General features: G+C 42.4%; 1 protein-coding gene across 1 annotated transcript in view; it reads right to left on the bottom strand.

Annotated features, from left to right (window-relative positions):
* SKAP1 (src kinase associated phosphoprotein 1) overlaps positions 1–14,320 on the bottom strand; it is a 382,247-nt gene that overhangs the window by 4,128 nt on the left and 363,799 nt on the right. The window lies entirely within an intron of this gene.

The following is a 14,320-nucleotide window of genomic DNA, read 5'->3' as shown; positions in this document are numbered from 1 at the left end:
TTGCCAATATGATCGTAACTGGTAAACATAAAACAGCACAAGTCAGGGGTGAGTTAAGGTTAAAATGATGTCACCAGGCTGGCCCATCTTGGAGATACTTTTGAAGCAAGGGGATTGGCTGTTGTTTTTGTTGTGGTTTTAATTTTGAGCCACTGGGCATCTGTATCTGGGTTGTTCCCCACAGCTAGGAATGGGAAGATACTGACGCTTCATGGTTTACAAAGCATTTCATTGGTGTCTCACCACCTTGAGAGGGAGGAACTAGAGGGCTTTTATGGATGAGGAAACTGAATTTGTGTCTTGCCCTTGGCCATTCAGTTGGTAAATGTCAGAGATTCAAACTCAAGTCTTCTTGATTTTACCTTGTCCTCTGCACTTTGAGTCAGGGTAAGAGAATTGAGGAATAGGAAAGGAACTGCCAAGGGAAATCACTTGATGCTCTCCAGCTCTGCTTAGAGTAGGGCTAGTACCATTGGTTGGGTTTTACCGTAGTCCAGGAGCCCTTTGTCAAAGGAGTCAAAGCTCCTGGATGTTTGTGCCTTCTTGCCAAACACCTGTGTTAAGTACCTTCATCTCCCTCTGAGAACACTAACCAAATCGATACCACCATTACTTCCATAAAAGGCCTGTCAATCAACTGTCAGTCCTATAACTAATCATCATTACTGTAACTTCCTAGGTCAAAACACCCCCTTCCTGGCCAGCACTCCCCTCTACGTATTGTCTCTGCCTAGTAGGATGTAATGGGCAGCTAGGTGGTACAGTGGATAGAGGCCCAGATCTGGAGTCAGAAAAACCGGAGTTCAAATGTGGCCTCAAGACACTTACTAGCTGCATGACCTTGGGCAAGTCACTTCACCCTGTTTGCCTCAATCTCATCTGTAAAATAAGAAGGAAATGGCAAACCACTCCAGTATCTTTGCCAAGAAAACCCCAAATGGGGCCATGAAGAGTTGGACAGATTGAAAGGGACTAAACATTAGGATGGAAACTTCTTGAGGACAGGGATTACCTTGCTTTTCTATTTGTATCATTAGCACTTAACAGTGCTTAGCACAGAGTAAGTACATAATAAATGCTTATTCATTTTTTTTAGACTAGGTTTCTTTACTTCACCCAAGTTGGAAAGGCATCTGCCCCTCCCAGGCCTAATCCTAGTACTGATTGGCACAGGACCTTCTCCATTTCTGATTTGGGATAGTTCTACCCTCCTTAGGCAGTCTGGTGAAATGTCCTTCCCAAGGGCTTACCCCATTGGCGCCAGACTTGGTGTGGATGCCCCATTGGCATCCCAAGTTCATTTACTCCATGAGCCTCAGAGTTCCTGGTAGGAGGGATTGTACCAGACTCATTTATCCATTCTCTTGTTCAGATTTCCCCTCTCCCCTCAGAGAGTGGCACTCCAAACAGTCAATTTTTTCTGTCCCCACTTGGAATAGCCCACTCCAGAAGTGGGAGAAATAACTCTGGCTCTTCCAAATGCTCTTATGATGATGCTTTGGATGAGGAAGTTAAAGCTTTGAATATTTAGCTGTTTTTCAGGCATTGCCCCTCACTTGCCCTTTCTATGGTCTTATTTTCTACCACTGAAGAAATGAATATACTTGGGGCAATCCTGGGGCAGGGAGAGGTGACTGAGGAGTCTAACCTGGAGCTTTGTACCTTGTAGGTGCTAAATAATATATGTTGACTACATGAGGGGGTGTATGGGTGAACAAATGAAGGGATGGGCCAGCTTAGTTCATGGCTAGCCATTGTCAAGTGCCTTATTTGGGACCCAAGTTTTGGATAGGAAATGTTTATGGATGACTCAGTGTTCCCATGTGGGGGACAAAAAGGTGGCCAGCTGCTCGCAATCAGGTTGAGAGTGTCTCCAGTGGAACCAGATGTCTTCTTTGAGGACCGGCACTAGACTCCTCTTGGAAATCACTCCTGCCACAGGAGGCAAGGATGCATCGTACAGTTGCCCAGCTCTACAAAATGATTCAATGGCACTCTGCCAGGCACAGAGGGGAGGCTGGCTGGGATGGGAAGCTCCCCATTAGGGAGCTTCACACACACACACACACACACACACACACACACACACACACACACGCGCGCGCGCGCGCACACACACACACACACACACACACACACACACACACACACACACACACACAGAGCTGCTGAAAACTAGCCAGCCAGCTCCAGAACAGGCCTCCTGCCAGGGACACCCGATCTTCCCCAGAATGGGCTGGGTAGCAAAGAAAGGAAACCCAAGTTGGCAGGCTCTGTATTAAGAGCCAAACCCTGTGGAGACAGGAGTTCATTAGAGGTGATGAGCTAAGCCAAGTGATGGGAGTTCCAGGTAATATCTTCAGCTCTAATGCTCAATGACTAAGTCACTGGGCAAGTCCCTTTCCCTTCATGATACCTCTGTTTCCCCAAGTACAGCTTTATTTGTGAAAAATTTCTTAAATAGAGTGCTATTTGAACAGTGTTGAAAATGTCATTGTCTCAGAGAGATAAAAGAAAAAAGTCCTTACATTTTAAGGAAGAAAATAGGGTTGAATGAGATAATGTATATAATGTATTTTTACATATGAGATAATATATATAAAACTTTAAACTTTAAAATGAAAATATTTAAAACATAAAATACATTATAAAATATTTGTAATGTATATAAGGTTTTTAAACAACTCTTATGTGATATTTAAATATGCAATTATCATCACTGCTTTCTTCTCAAGTAGCTCACTATTATCTATGGAAATTGAATAAACAGATAATATAGTAAAGTGGCATGAATACTAGATTTGGAGTCAACCTCAAGAATTTACATTTAATTCTCACTAGTATTCCTTACTAGCTATGTGATCTTGTATAAGTCACTTAGTTCTTAAGTCTTTTTTTTTTCTTTTTGCCCAGAGCAGCTGTATTCCCAGTATCTCATACAGCTAATAAGTGTCTGAGCTAGGATTTGAATCCAGGTTTCGACTCCAAGCCCACCACTCCATCCACTGCACCACTTAATTGCCTTGCCTGTTCTACTACTGGGATATAAGCTCTTCGAGGGCAAGAAATATTTCATTTTTATCCTTGTATCATTTGTTGTTGTTCAGCTGTATCTGACTTTTTGTGACCCCCATTTGGGGTTTTCTTGTCAAGAGTGGTTTGCCATTTCCTTCTCCAGCTCATTTTACAGATGAGGAAACTGAGGCAAACAGGGTGAAGTGACTAGTCCAGGGTCACATAGCTAGGAAGTGACTGAGGCTGGATTTAAATCCTGGACTCCAGTATTTGAATTCCTGACTCCAATCCGGGTGCTCTATACGCTGAGCCACATAGCTGTATGAAGTTTCTAATGGGAAGCAAAATAGCTATGACATGGTGACAAGAAAGATGGAGAGAAACATGACTGAACTGATGTACAAACTAAGAATCAGCTCCTGAGTATGAGGGGTTGGCACAAATCTTTGGTCACAAAAGTCCATTCAGAAGATGACTTAACAACAAACTAAGCTAGTATTTCGGACTTGATCCACTCAGGTGGTGCAGGGGATAGAGCACTGGGCCTAGAGTCAGCAAGACTTGAGTTCAAATCTAGCTTTGGACACTTACTGCCTGTGTGACCTTGGACACTGCCTGCCTCAGTTTCTTCAATTGTAAAGTGACCTCCTCCCAGAATTGTTGTGAGGATCAAATGAGATATTTGTAAAGCATTTAGTGCAGTGCCTGGCACACAGTAAATTACATATTACTATTCCTATTATTTGTCCTTACTATTGATGGGGGGAGGTTTCCTGCGGGGCAAAGTACATTGGACCCTAATGCTCCTAGGAACTTTGTCCTATTGCAAAAGAACAGAATAATTATGCTTCTATATAGACTTTGTATTTATTGACTAACCTGTGAACCTAAGAGTAGTGGCTTAGGTAGGCGTGGGGAAACTTTGGCCTCATGTGGCCACAGGTGACCTTTTAGGTCCTCAGGTGTGGCCTTTTGATCGAGTCCAAGTTTTACAGAACAAATCCTTGTAGTAAGGGGATCTGTTCTGTGAAGTATGGATTCAGTCAAAGGACTTGAGGACCTAGAGGGCCACATGTGGCCTGATGGATGCAGGTTCCCCATCCCTTGGATCTTGGAGTCCATCCAGTCCAACCCTCTCATTTTACAGATAAAGAAATGGAGTCAAAGAGACATTAAATGAATTGCTTAAAGTCCCACAACTTGTAAATGTCTGAGGTAGAACTAAGTTCAGGTTTTCCTAAGTGAAAGCTAGATGGTGCAGTGGATGATAGAATGCTGGGCCTGGAGTCAGGAAGATTTATCTTCCTGAGTTCAAATCCAACCTCAGACACTTACTAAGTGTGTAACCTTGGACAAGTCACTTAACCCTCTTTGCCTCAGTTTCCTCTTATATAAAATGAGCTGGAGAAGGAAATGGTATCACTCAGGTGTCTTCTCCAAGAAAACCCCAAGTGGGGTCATGAAGAGTTGGACGTCACTGAAAACCATGAACAACCACAAAAGTACAGAACTCATCCTTTGTGCCATCTAGCTGGTCTATTCTACTCCCTGTAGAATGCCTGATTTTGGAGGACAAGGAATGTTTTAGTTTTGTTCTTGTATTCCCAGCATCTAGCACAGTCCCTTGCATACAGTAGGCATTAATATTTGCTGAATTGAATCAAACCCTTTTCTTCCCTCTAATAGCTCACACATAGGCTTATAAGGTCTGAAATCAGAAATTCAGCGTTTCTATTCTTCCTGTTTCCTATTTCCTTTCTCAGAAGAATCCCATTATAACGTGCTCCCTTTTAAAGAGAAATATAACTGTGTCATCTCATACAAACCTCTTATTTTGCAGATGAAGAAACTGAAGCCCAGGGAGGGAGGGAGTGATTTGCTCAAGACAGTTGTTGTGGACCACACTGTCCATAGGATTTTCTTGCCAAAGATGCTGGAGTAGTTTGTCATTTCCTTCTCCAGTTAAGGCAAACAGAGGCTAAGTGACTTGCCCAGGGTCAAAAAGCTAGTGTCTGAGGTCAGAATGGAACTCGGGTCTTCCTGACTCGAGGCTTGGTACTCTAAACACTGAGCCACCTGGCTGCTTCCTTGCTCAAGATTACACAGGTACTAATTCAATTCAAGTCTACAAATGGATGTTAAGTACTTGCTCTGTACAAGATATTAAGTACTTTGGACATAAAAGATAAAAAAAAATGACCTTTGATGCAATAAGATTGAGGTGTCTGGAATCCAGAAAGGGTGATAAGTGTGCTGGATTTAGAATGAGAGAAGCTGGGTTTGTGTCTTGGCTCTGCCACTTATACTTGTGTGACCCTGGGTAAATCACTTAATGTTGCTAGGTCCCAGTTCTTCACCTGGAACATGAGGGCATTGAACTGATCGGTTGGCCTTTATGGTCTCTTCTGTTTTGAAATTTATGATCTATGATCCCATGAAATAAAAGCAGAAGAAATGAATTACCCATGAACTATGTTTATGTGAGGAAAAGTATATGACACTGAATTTATAATGGGGACTTGGGAGGGAAATAAAAGAAGTGTCAAGATACTTTATGTGCTGAAATGCAATTAAGTGTAAATTATTACTAAGCAGGATCTTACTGGGGTTCATCGTCAAGTTTCTAATAACACATTTAACTTTAAAAGTTTGCCTGATATGATTATAATGGAGTATTATTGTCATACAAGAAATGATGATCAGGCAGATTTCAGAAAAAACCTGGAAGGACTTATATGAACTGACGCAAAATGAAGTGAGCAAAACCAGGAGAACACTGTATACAGTAACAGCAAGACTGCATGATGATCAACTGTGAATGACTTAGCTACTCTCAGTTATACAATGATCTAAGACACTTTCTACCAAGGGAGTCATGATGAAAAATGCTATCTGCCTCCATCAGAGAAAGAACTGATGGCGTTTGAATGCAGACTGAAGCATACTATTTTTCACTTTCTGCTTTTTTTTTTTTTCCCCTTTGATCTGTGTCTTCTTTCACAATATAACTAATGTGATAATATGTTTTGCATGATTGAAGATGTATAACCTATGTGAAATTGTTTATTGTCTCAGGGAAGGGGAAGGTGAGAGAGAAAATTTGAAACTCAAAATTAAAAAATAGATGTCAAAAATTTCTTTTACATGTAACTGAAGAAAAAATATTATTTTAAAAAATTTCCATCACATGTGACACAGAGTTCTACACATAGTGGGCAGTAAATAAATATTATTGACATTATTAAGAAAGAAAAGTTTATCTGGTCCCTAAGTTTCCTTCCAACTCTGAATCTAAGCCGCTATTGACAATACACCTCAGAATCATAAATATGATATTAGATTTAAAGGTACAGGTCATGGAGGTTTAGCGCAACTATCTCATTCTACAGATGAGGTAACTGAGACTCAGAAAAGTTGGGTGACTTGCCTGGGGTCGTAGAGTTAGTGAAGGTCTGAGGAAGAATTTAAAACCAAGGTGGGGTCCTAAAGGTGATTTCCAACTTTCACCACTGATTTGCTGAATGATTTGGGGCATATCAGTTCATTCCTTCAAGCCCAAGAACCCTCCACCCATTCTCTCACCAGTTGCCTGTCTGGGATCTGACAGCATGCCCTAGAGATTTTAACTTCAGGACTTCAACTTTGAGGGGACTAGTGAAGGTCTCACTCCCAACAAAACTTCACTTCCCTCCTGACTTCCTGGCCTTCTTCTTGCCCCCATGTATGTACCCTACCCTGTTACGCTGTCTTACTCCCCACCAGTTCTGGAACTATGATCAAATCAATTCTACCACTGCTTCTTGGAAGGAGATGTATCAACTCCCCTTTGCCTCACTCACTATGCTTGTAACTTTCTGGACCAGTGTCTCCTTATCTCTACTACCCTAAGTGTGTTGTCTGACCTTATTGGAATATAAGCTCCGTGAAGGCAGGCACTGTCTTTGCTTGTGTATCCCCATTGCTTAGCATAGTGTTTAAATACCTTTATATGTTTAATGGACATTTTTTATTCATTCATTCACTAGTAAGGAATAACTGAGGAAAAAGATAGTGTAACATTTAAAAGAAAATAATTTTTTTTAAAAAAGAGGTATGACAACTTTTGAGATTTGTGTTCTCTATCATGTATAGAAAATAAATATATAATGAATAATCTCTACTTAGTTTCTTTTAATCCCTTTCCTTTAGAAAAAAAGGGCACTTTTTATTTTTAATGTCACATTGATTTCTGAACATATCCCACCATCAGAAAGCTATCCCTTGTAACAAAGATTAAACAAAATAAAAAAAGGAAAAAAATTAGTTCAGTAAATCCAACTAGCATATTACCTGTACCTGAAAGTCTATGAAACATTCCTCACCTATAGTGCACAACTTCTGAATTAAGTGAGGCAAATATATTTTCTCAACTCTGTTTGGCACTGGGATATCTAACACAGAATCTAGCTTTATGGGTTTAGAGAATTGGGATTTGGCAGGAAGGTAATTTTCTTTTCCCTGTCGAGGAGGTCAAGTCAAGATTTAGATTTCTGAGAGGTAAAAAGATACACTGGATAAGAAAAATGTGGCATCTTAGGAAAAGATTTCACAGTAAATTAAAGCTTGTGTCTAATTTTTTCAGTCTCACATGTAACAAGATCATTGATTTAGAGCTAGAAAGGACCTCAGAGGTCATTTAGTCCAAAGAAAGGTAAGGAAGACAGGTCATTCACTCTAATGAGCAGCTCATAATATAGAAGAGAAAATGGAGGCCCCAGAGAGGTTAAGTGAGCTGTCCAAGGTAACACAGCTAATTAGGGACAAAGTCAGGTTTTGAACTCTGGTCAATACCCTGATTCTAAAAGCATTACTATCTCTGCCCTGCCATGGATAGCCACAAACAGCTGTCTGAGATTAAGGGACTTGTCAATGGACACACAGGTGGTGTGTGTTAAAAGCTAGATTTTTTAACCCAGGTCTTCCAGACTTCAGGTCTAGTGCTGTTGCTATCATAACATGCTGCCTTTAATAAATCTTAGGTCTCACTAAGCTAGAAGTTTCAGGCACGTTTGTCCCTCTGTGTGGGACAAATAAGGAAAGAATAAGGAAAGCGAAGAGGGGTTTGAGGGGACAACTTCTGCTGCTGTCACACTAAATCTCCAAGAGCAGGTTAAAATCTATAGGGCCTACCCAACTGCTTCCTATATATTCCTGGGAGTAAATGTGTATATCAGTTTGTTAAAGGCAAGAGTATTTTTGCTGATTTTTTTAAAATTTGGGAGTTTAGCTCTAACCTCCCCCCCCTAAAATGGGGGAGGGGAATAGGAAGAAGAAGGAAGAGGAAAAAAACCCCAACCATCTACCCCACCCTTCTCCTATTTCACATGCCAGAGCAATTAGTCTAGATTATGAAGCCATCTTGCATGTAATGCAGTTAGTTAAATGGTGTAATGCACCAGTTATCCAGTTAGTTGCAGGCAGTAAGGTGGTGATTTAGTTAGGGGAGTCAAATAGAGTCATGGTAATCTGATTACCGGGTTGCAGTCTGGTAGCGGTTGGCCAGGCTGATGGCTATCAGTCTGAGTGGGCTGCGATTCTGGGTAGAAAGACTGTAGGAGCTGCCTACTCCCTGATGGTCCCATCCCACCATCCATCCAGGACAAGCCTTCCCTCAGGGGAGAGCCATCCAGTAGGTAGTGCCCACTCACTCATCTTTTGGCCCCTTCCTATATCTAATAATTCCACCACTACTCCTCTGCACAGGTTCCTCTTTCCAACACTCCCTTCCCCCGCTCAAATGTTTTTTCCTTTTTGAGGCCTTCTGGGATTCCTACTTCCTTTCAATACTTTCGCCATCTTCTGCACAAGACCTTTCCTGATTTCACCCCCTCCTCCACTACTTTGTATGTATTTTATATTTATTTCAGTTCTTTTATTTTGCTGGTCCCATGTTGACTTAGAAAACTTCACACTCACATTATCTTTGTCTTTTTGTATTTTTATTTATTTTGTTAACTATATCCCAATTACATTTTGATCTGATTTGGGCAGCTTTTGGAGTATTGTGGGTCTGTTTGACACTTCTGACCTGAAACACCAAGAGGTTAAGGGACTAAGGGTCACATTATCGTTAGGTGTCACAGGAGGGACCTAAACCCCAGTTTTCCTGGCTCCTCAGTCAATTCTCTGTCTTCCCCATCTTTCTTTTTCAGGCACAAGTTGATTTTTTTGATGATGGAGGGGTAAGAAGGAATGTTGGCTGAAAATGAATCAGACATCCACTGTTGAGGGGCTTGGCAGACTTGGCGAGTTTTGTCTACTCCCCTTTCCGTGCTTTTGGTCTAACAGGATTCTGCCTTGTGCCCCAGGGTGAAGTCAAACCCCACAGATTAGGCCAGCAGTTCTCAAAACATCTTTGTTTCAAGGATGCCTTTATACTCTTAAAAATGATCGAGGATGCCTCACCCCCAAAACGTTTTTGCTTATGTGGATTATCTATTAATATTTGCCTTATTGGAAATTAAAACATCTTAGTATTATTATGAAAATAGTTTTGAATTTTGGGATCCCCTCAGGTGACCAAAAGGGTCTTGAGGACTCTCAAGGAATCATGGTTTGTTTGAGAGCCACTAGGTTAGGCTCCTGAAGCTGAGCAGGATGTAGGAAAATCCATCATTTTGCTTTTTCTTTTTTCCTCTCTTTTCACCCAGCTCAATCTCCATCTTCCCTAAGGGAACCTCTAAAAGGAGAGATTAGAGGATTAGAAGTTGCCATTATATAAGAATTAGGGCAACTAGGTGGTGCAGTGGATAGAATGCAAGTCCTGGAGTCCAGAAGACTCATCTTCTTGACTTCAAATCTGGCCTCAGATACTTCCCAGCTATGTGACTCTGGGCAAGTCACTTCACCCTGTTTATCTCAGTTTCCTCATCTGTAAAAGGAGCTGGAGAATGAAATGGTAAACCACTCCACTATCTTTGCTAAGAAAACCCCAAATGGGGTCATGAAGAATTAGACACAATTGAAAACAAAATTATATAAGGATTAGAGGGTTTAGAATTGGAAAAGACCATCAAGTTCAACCTTATTTTACAGATGATGAGAGTCAGACAGGCAAGTAATTTTCCCAAGGCCACACAGGTGGGAGGTAGGATTTAAATCCAGGTCCTTTGACTCCACCACTTAGTATACTTGCCCCTAAAAAAGACAGCTGCCCTGCTTGGGAGAGAACATCTTGTATGAGGGGAGGTTAAGGAGGGAGAGGGTGACTAATAGTAGTGTAACCTACTCCAGTTTTTTTAGTCACTGCAGTTTAGTCACTGCTCCTATTTCTGGGGCAGTTCAGTGACCCTCCTTCCCACCCCACCCCCAACATTTTATTACTGAAAGGAATGGGCCACATTCTGGGGTGAATAGTTAATAGCTACTGCCACCTAGTGGCTTCTTCTCCTCCAGCACTCCATGCACTGAGGAGGGCCCAGCCACACTGGCCCTCTGGCCTCTTAATATTGCTCTTAATGACTGACTGATAGAAAGGGAGGGTCTTGGTCTCTCTGCCTCTCTCTTCTCTCTTTTCTTCCATCTCTTTCTCTACACACACACACACACACACACACACACACACACACACACACACACACACACACACACACACACACACACACACACTTCAACCACCATTCCCAAGGGCTGAACCCAAACAAGCCACTTCAGAGAAAAGTCTCCAGAGTCACCCAATTTCCCCATTTTTCAAAATGTAATGTGTGGAGAGGATGATATAATTGGAAACGTACCTGCTGGAGGTTTAGGTGTATCAGGCAATGGGAAATGAGGACACAGAAGATAGATTACTGATAGTCTGCTATTGACCAAAGGGCTCCTTCCCCCCATTATCTCCAGGGCCATCACTGTCATTGAAACCACTGTTGCCAGGGTTGGACACAGTTGGACAGCTGAATAAAGGAGTCTGTTGTAGACTCCTTAATCTGCCAGGAGGCCAGTCCCCACAGCGAGCTGTCCACAGCTACTGCTTCATTTCAGTGAAAGCCAGAAGAGGGAGAAACTGATAACGGACAAACAAAAGGAAGCCAGTGTTTATCTGGAAGGAGGCATGCCTGGCTTCCACTGGCATGCCCACACCTTTACTTCCCTACTTGTGAAAGGATTTCTCTCCTTTGACTGGAAAGGGGGTAAAGGGAGATGGCTGGAGCAGGCATATTGACATTGTTAGAAAATTAAATGTGGCTGTGCTAGAGGTAGCTTGTTTTGTTGTTTAGACATCTGAGTTGTGTTCAACTCTTCGTGATCCCATTTAGGGTTTTCTTGGCAAAGATACTACAGTGGTTTGCCATCTCCTTCTTCAGCTCATTTTACAGAGGAGGAAACTGAGGCAAACAGGGTTAAGTCACTTGCCCAGGGTCACCTGGCTCCAAAGTGCCTGAGGTCAAATTTGAACTCAGGTCTTCTTGACTCCAGGCCCAGAACTCTATCCACTGTGATTTAGAAATCAGATCAACCAACAATTTCACTTCTCCTCCGTTATACTTCTTTTCCTTCTTCCCTTCCTCTCTTTGTCTCTCTCTCTGCTTCTTTCTATCTCTCTCTGCCTCTCTCTCCTTCCCTCCATCATCTTTCTTGCCCAGGCTGGAAGTGCAGTAGCCTCTCATGCGCCTGATCAGCACTGATTAACTTGTTCTACTTTCCCAAGTTGGGCCAGTTAACTCCTCCCTAGCCAGTCCCCCTATGTCCTTGAAGCTCACTATATTGGTGCTAAACTTAGTGTAAATACCTGATCAACTTTAGCATACGCAGCTCAGAACTCTTGAATTCAAGCTTCTCTACCAGCAGGGACTGAAGGCATTCTCCATCACACCCAGTTCTTTGTTATAATTTCAAGGGAAAAGAAGTAAAGTAGAAAGAGCACTAGACTCAGAGCCAGAGGACCAAGGTTCAGATCCTGAGTATGCCTCTTATTAACTTAGTAGTCTCTCTGGGACTACAAAATGAATGGGTTGTAGATGATTTCTAAGGTTCCTTCTGCCTCTAAATCCAAAATTCTACGACACTAAATTAGGAAAGGTGGCTCAGTGGATAAAGTGCTGGGCCTGGAGTCAGGAAGACCTGAGTTCAAATCTGACCTCAGACACTTTGGAGCCAGGTGACCCTGGGCGAGTCACTTAACTCTGTTTGCCTTAGTTTTCTCATCTATAAAATGAAGTGGAGAAGGAAATGGCATACCACTCCAGTATCTTTGCTAAGAAAATCCCAAATAGGCTCATGAAGACTCAGGGCTAAAAAACAACAGAAAAGATGGGGTTATCTGGTGTCAGGGGGGACATTTTGAGGTCAAGATGGGATTTGCTTTATGACTGTTTCACATCCCATTTACTGCCCCAAAAGGGCAGATTGGAGAGGACACATGCTGTGGGTCCTCGAGGTGCAAGGAAAATAAGAATTTGCTTTTATGAAGTGAAAGATGAAAAGAAGTTTTTAATGCTCTTCATGATCTCAACATCTGTAGACATTTTGAATGCAATATATGAGGTAGCATGGCTGGCACTGTTGTTCGTCCTTCATTCTCAAAAGGGGACCAATGACATCCTGAGGGCGATGGCTCAACTCAGCCTCACTTAAATCTGATTCACACTCAAGTCAAGAAGGCAGTGTGGTGGGTAAGTAGCAGAGCCAATCCTTGGGTTTGAGTGTGGCCTCTGACCTCTTATTGCACTTAAGTGACTCCATGGGCATCACTTTACCTTCAGTGTCCCAGGCAACTCTTCAACCCTAAAGTTACAATTTAATCAGCTCTGATGTAAGGCCATGTCCAGGCCCATTCACCACTGCCCCCCCCCCCCAAATTCAAGTGCAAAACATTTTAGGAAATGTGGCATGATTGGGAGTCAGAGTACGCAGTTCAAATCTCAATCTACCACTGAGTGACCTTGGGAAAATCACTCTGAAGTGCTCTCGGAGTTCCCCGCTAGCTCTAATGTCTATAATCCTTTAGAAGAAGTGAACAAAGGGAACAGATTCTTCCAGTGCATATGTGAAAGACTTCCTTAACAAGAGCAGGAGTTTACAGCCTGAGTCCTCTTTAGAGAGGGACAGCAGTATCATAGATCTAGAGAAGGAATGGACCTCAGACGTCATCAAGTCCTAGCCCCCTTCCCCTCATTTTTATACATGAGGAATTGACCCTTAATAATAAGTGTGAGAGGCAGGATTTGAACTCACATCCTTTGATTGTAGCTATGATCTAGGATATGTACAGTAGAATCTGGAGTCAAGGCTCCAAGGACTAGCTTAAGTTGCTACCTGATGGTTGACCAAGGTCATAGGAAAACAAGATCCATCTTTGTGTACCTCCCTAATTCCCAAATTTGTCTTTTTCTCCCTTGATATACTGTAGCCAGCTCTAATCTAAGAAATTCTAAGGCCCACTAGCATCACCTCTAACACAAAAACCCATCCCCAACCAGAGACAGTCCAACCTTTTTCAAGCCAGATGCGGCTAGCATCTTTCCGGTATCATGACTCCTCTATACCACCAGTCCAGATCTTTCTCAACACCACACATACATACACACACACACACACACACACACACACACACACGCTATTTGAAATCTGGTGATTTAGGGTAGTTCATACTCATTAAGCCTTAACAAACCTTTGGGTTTGCCTCCATCAAGGCTGGTAAACTTCATCCTATTCCATGGCACAGATAAAGGGTATGTAGATGGTAATAAGGGGTCCTGGGAGAAAGTGTGGTATAGTTTTTCAGTCTTATTTCATATTGCTCCCCTTCATGCCCACTCTGTTCTGATGAAGCTGGCAGGCTAGCTAATGTGTCTATCTGACACATACATGTACATACTGATCTCCTGCCCCTGTGCCTTTGTAGGGTGGTCTGCCATGCCTGTAGTGCACTCCCTTCTGCCTCACAGAATCCCTACTTTGCTCCAAAGATGCCAACCTCTAGACGAGATCATGCCTCATCTCCTCAGTGGTTCACACTCTCTCCTTTTTGACATAACTTTAAATAATTTTCTATCTATTGCTTGTGTTCATTTGTATCCCTCTAGTCGGAAGTGCACTCCTGGAAGTCTGGAACTCTTGTTTTTCCTTTGTTTCCCCATTGTGACTTGTATAAAACCTTTACGGGATCTAAGATTTCATTGGTTTAGAGAGCTCCCAGTGAGGAACTTCCCCTATCAGTGCCCATCTACATTTCCTACCTCTCTTTGAGAGATACTTACAGTGCTGAAAGGTTCAGTGGAAACTGTCAGTGGTAGGATGTGAACCAGGAGTTCCTGCTCTCTCAGAC

This window comes from Notamacropus eugenii, chromosome 2 (genome assembly GCF_028372415.1).
Source record: "Notamacropus eugenii isolate mMacEug1 chromosome 2, mMacEug1.pri_v2, whole genome shotgun sequence".
Taxonomy (NCBI): Eukaryota; Metazoa; Chordata; class Mammalia; order Diprotodontia; family Macropodidae; genus Notamacropus; species Notamacropus eugenii.
This window is presented reverse-complemented; position numbering and strand designations above follow the sequence as displayed.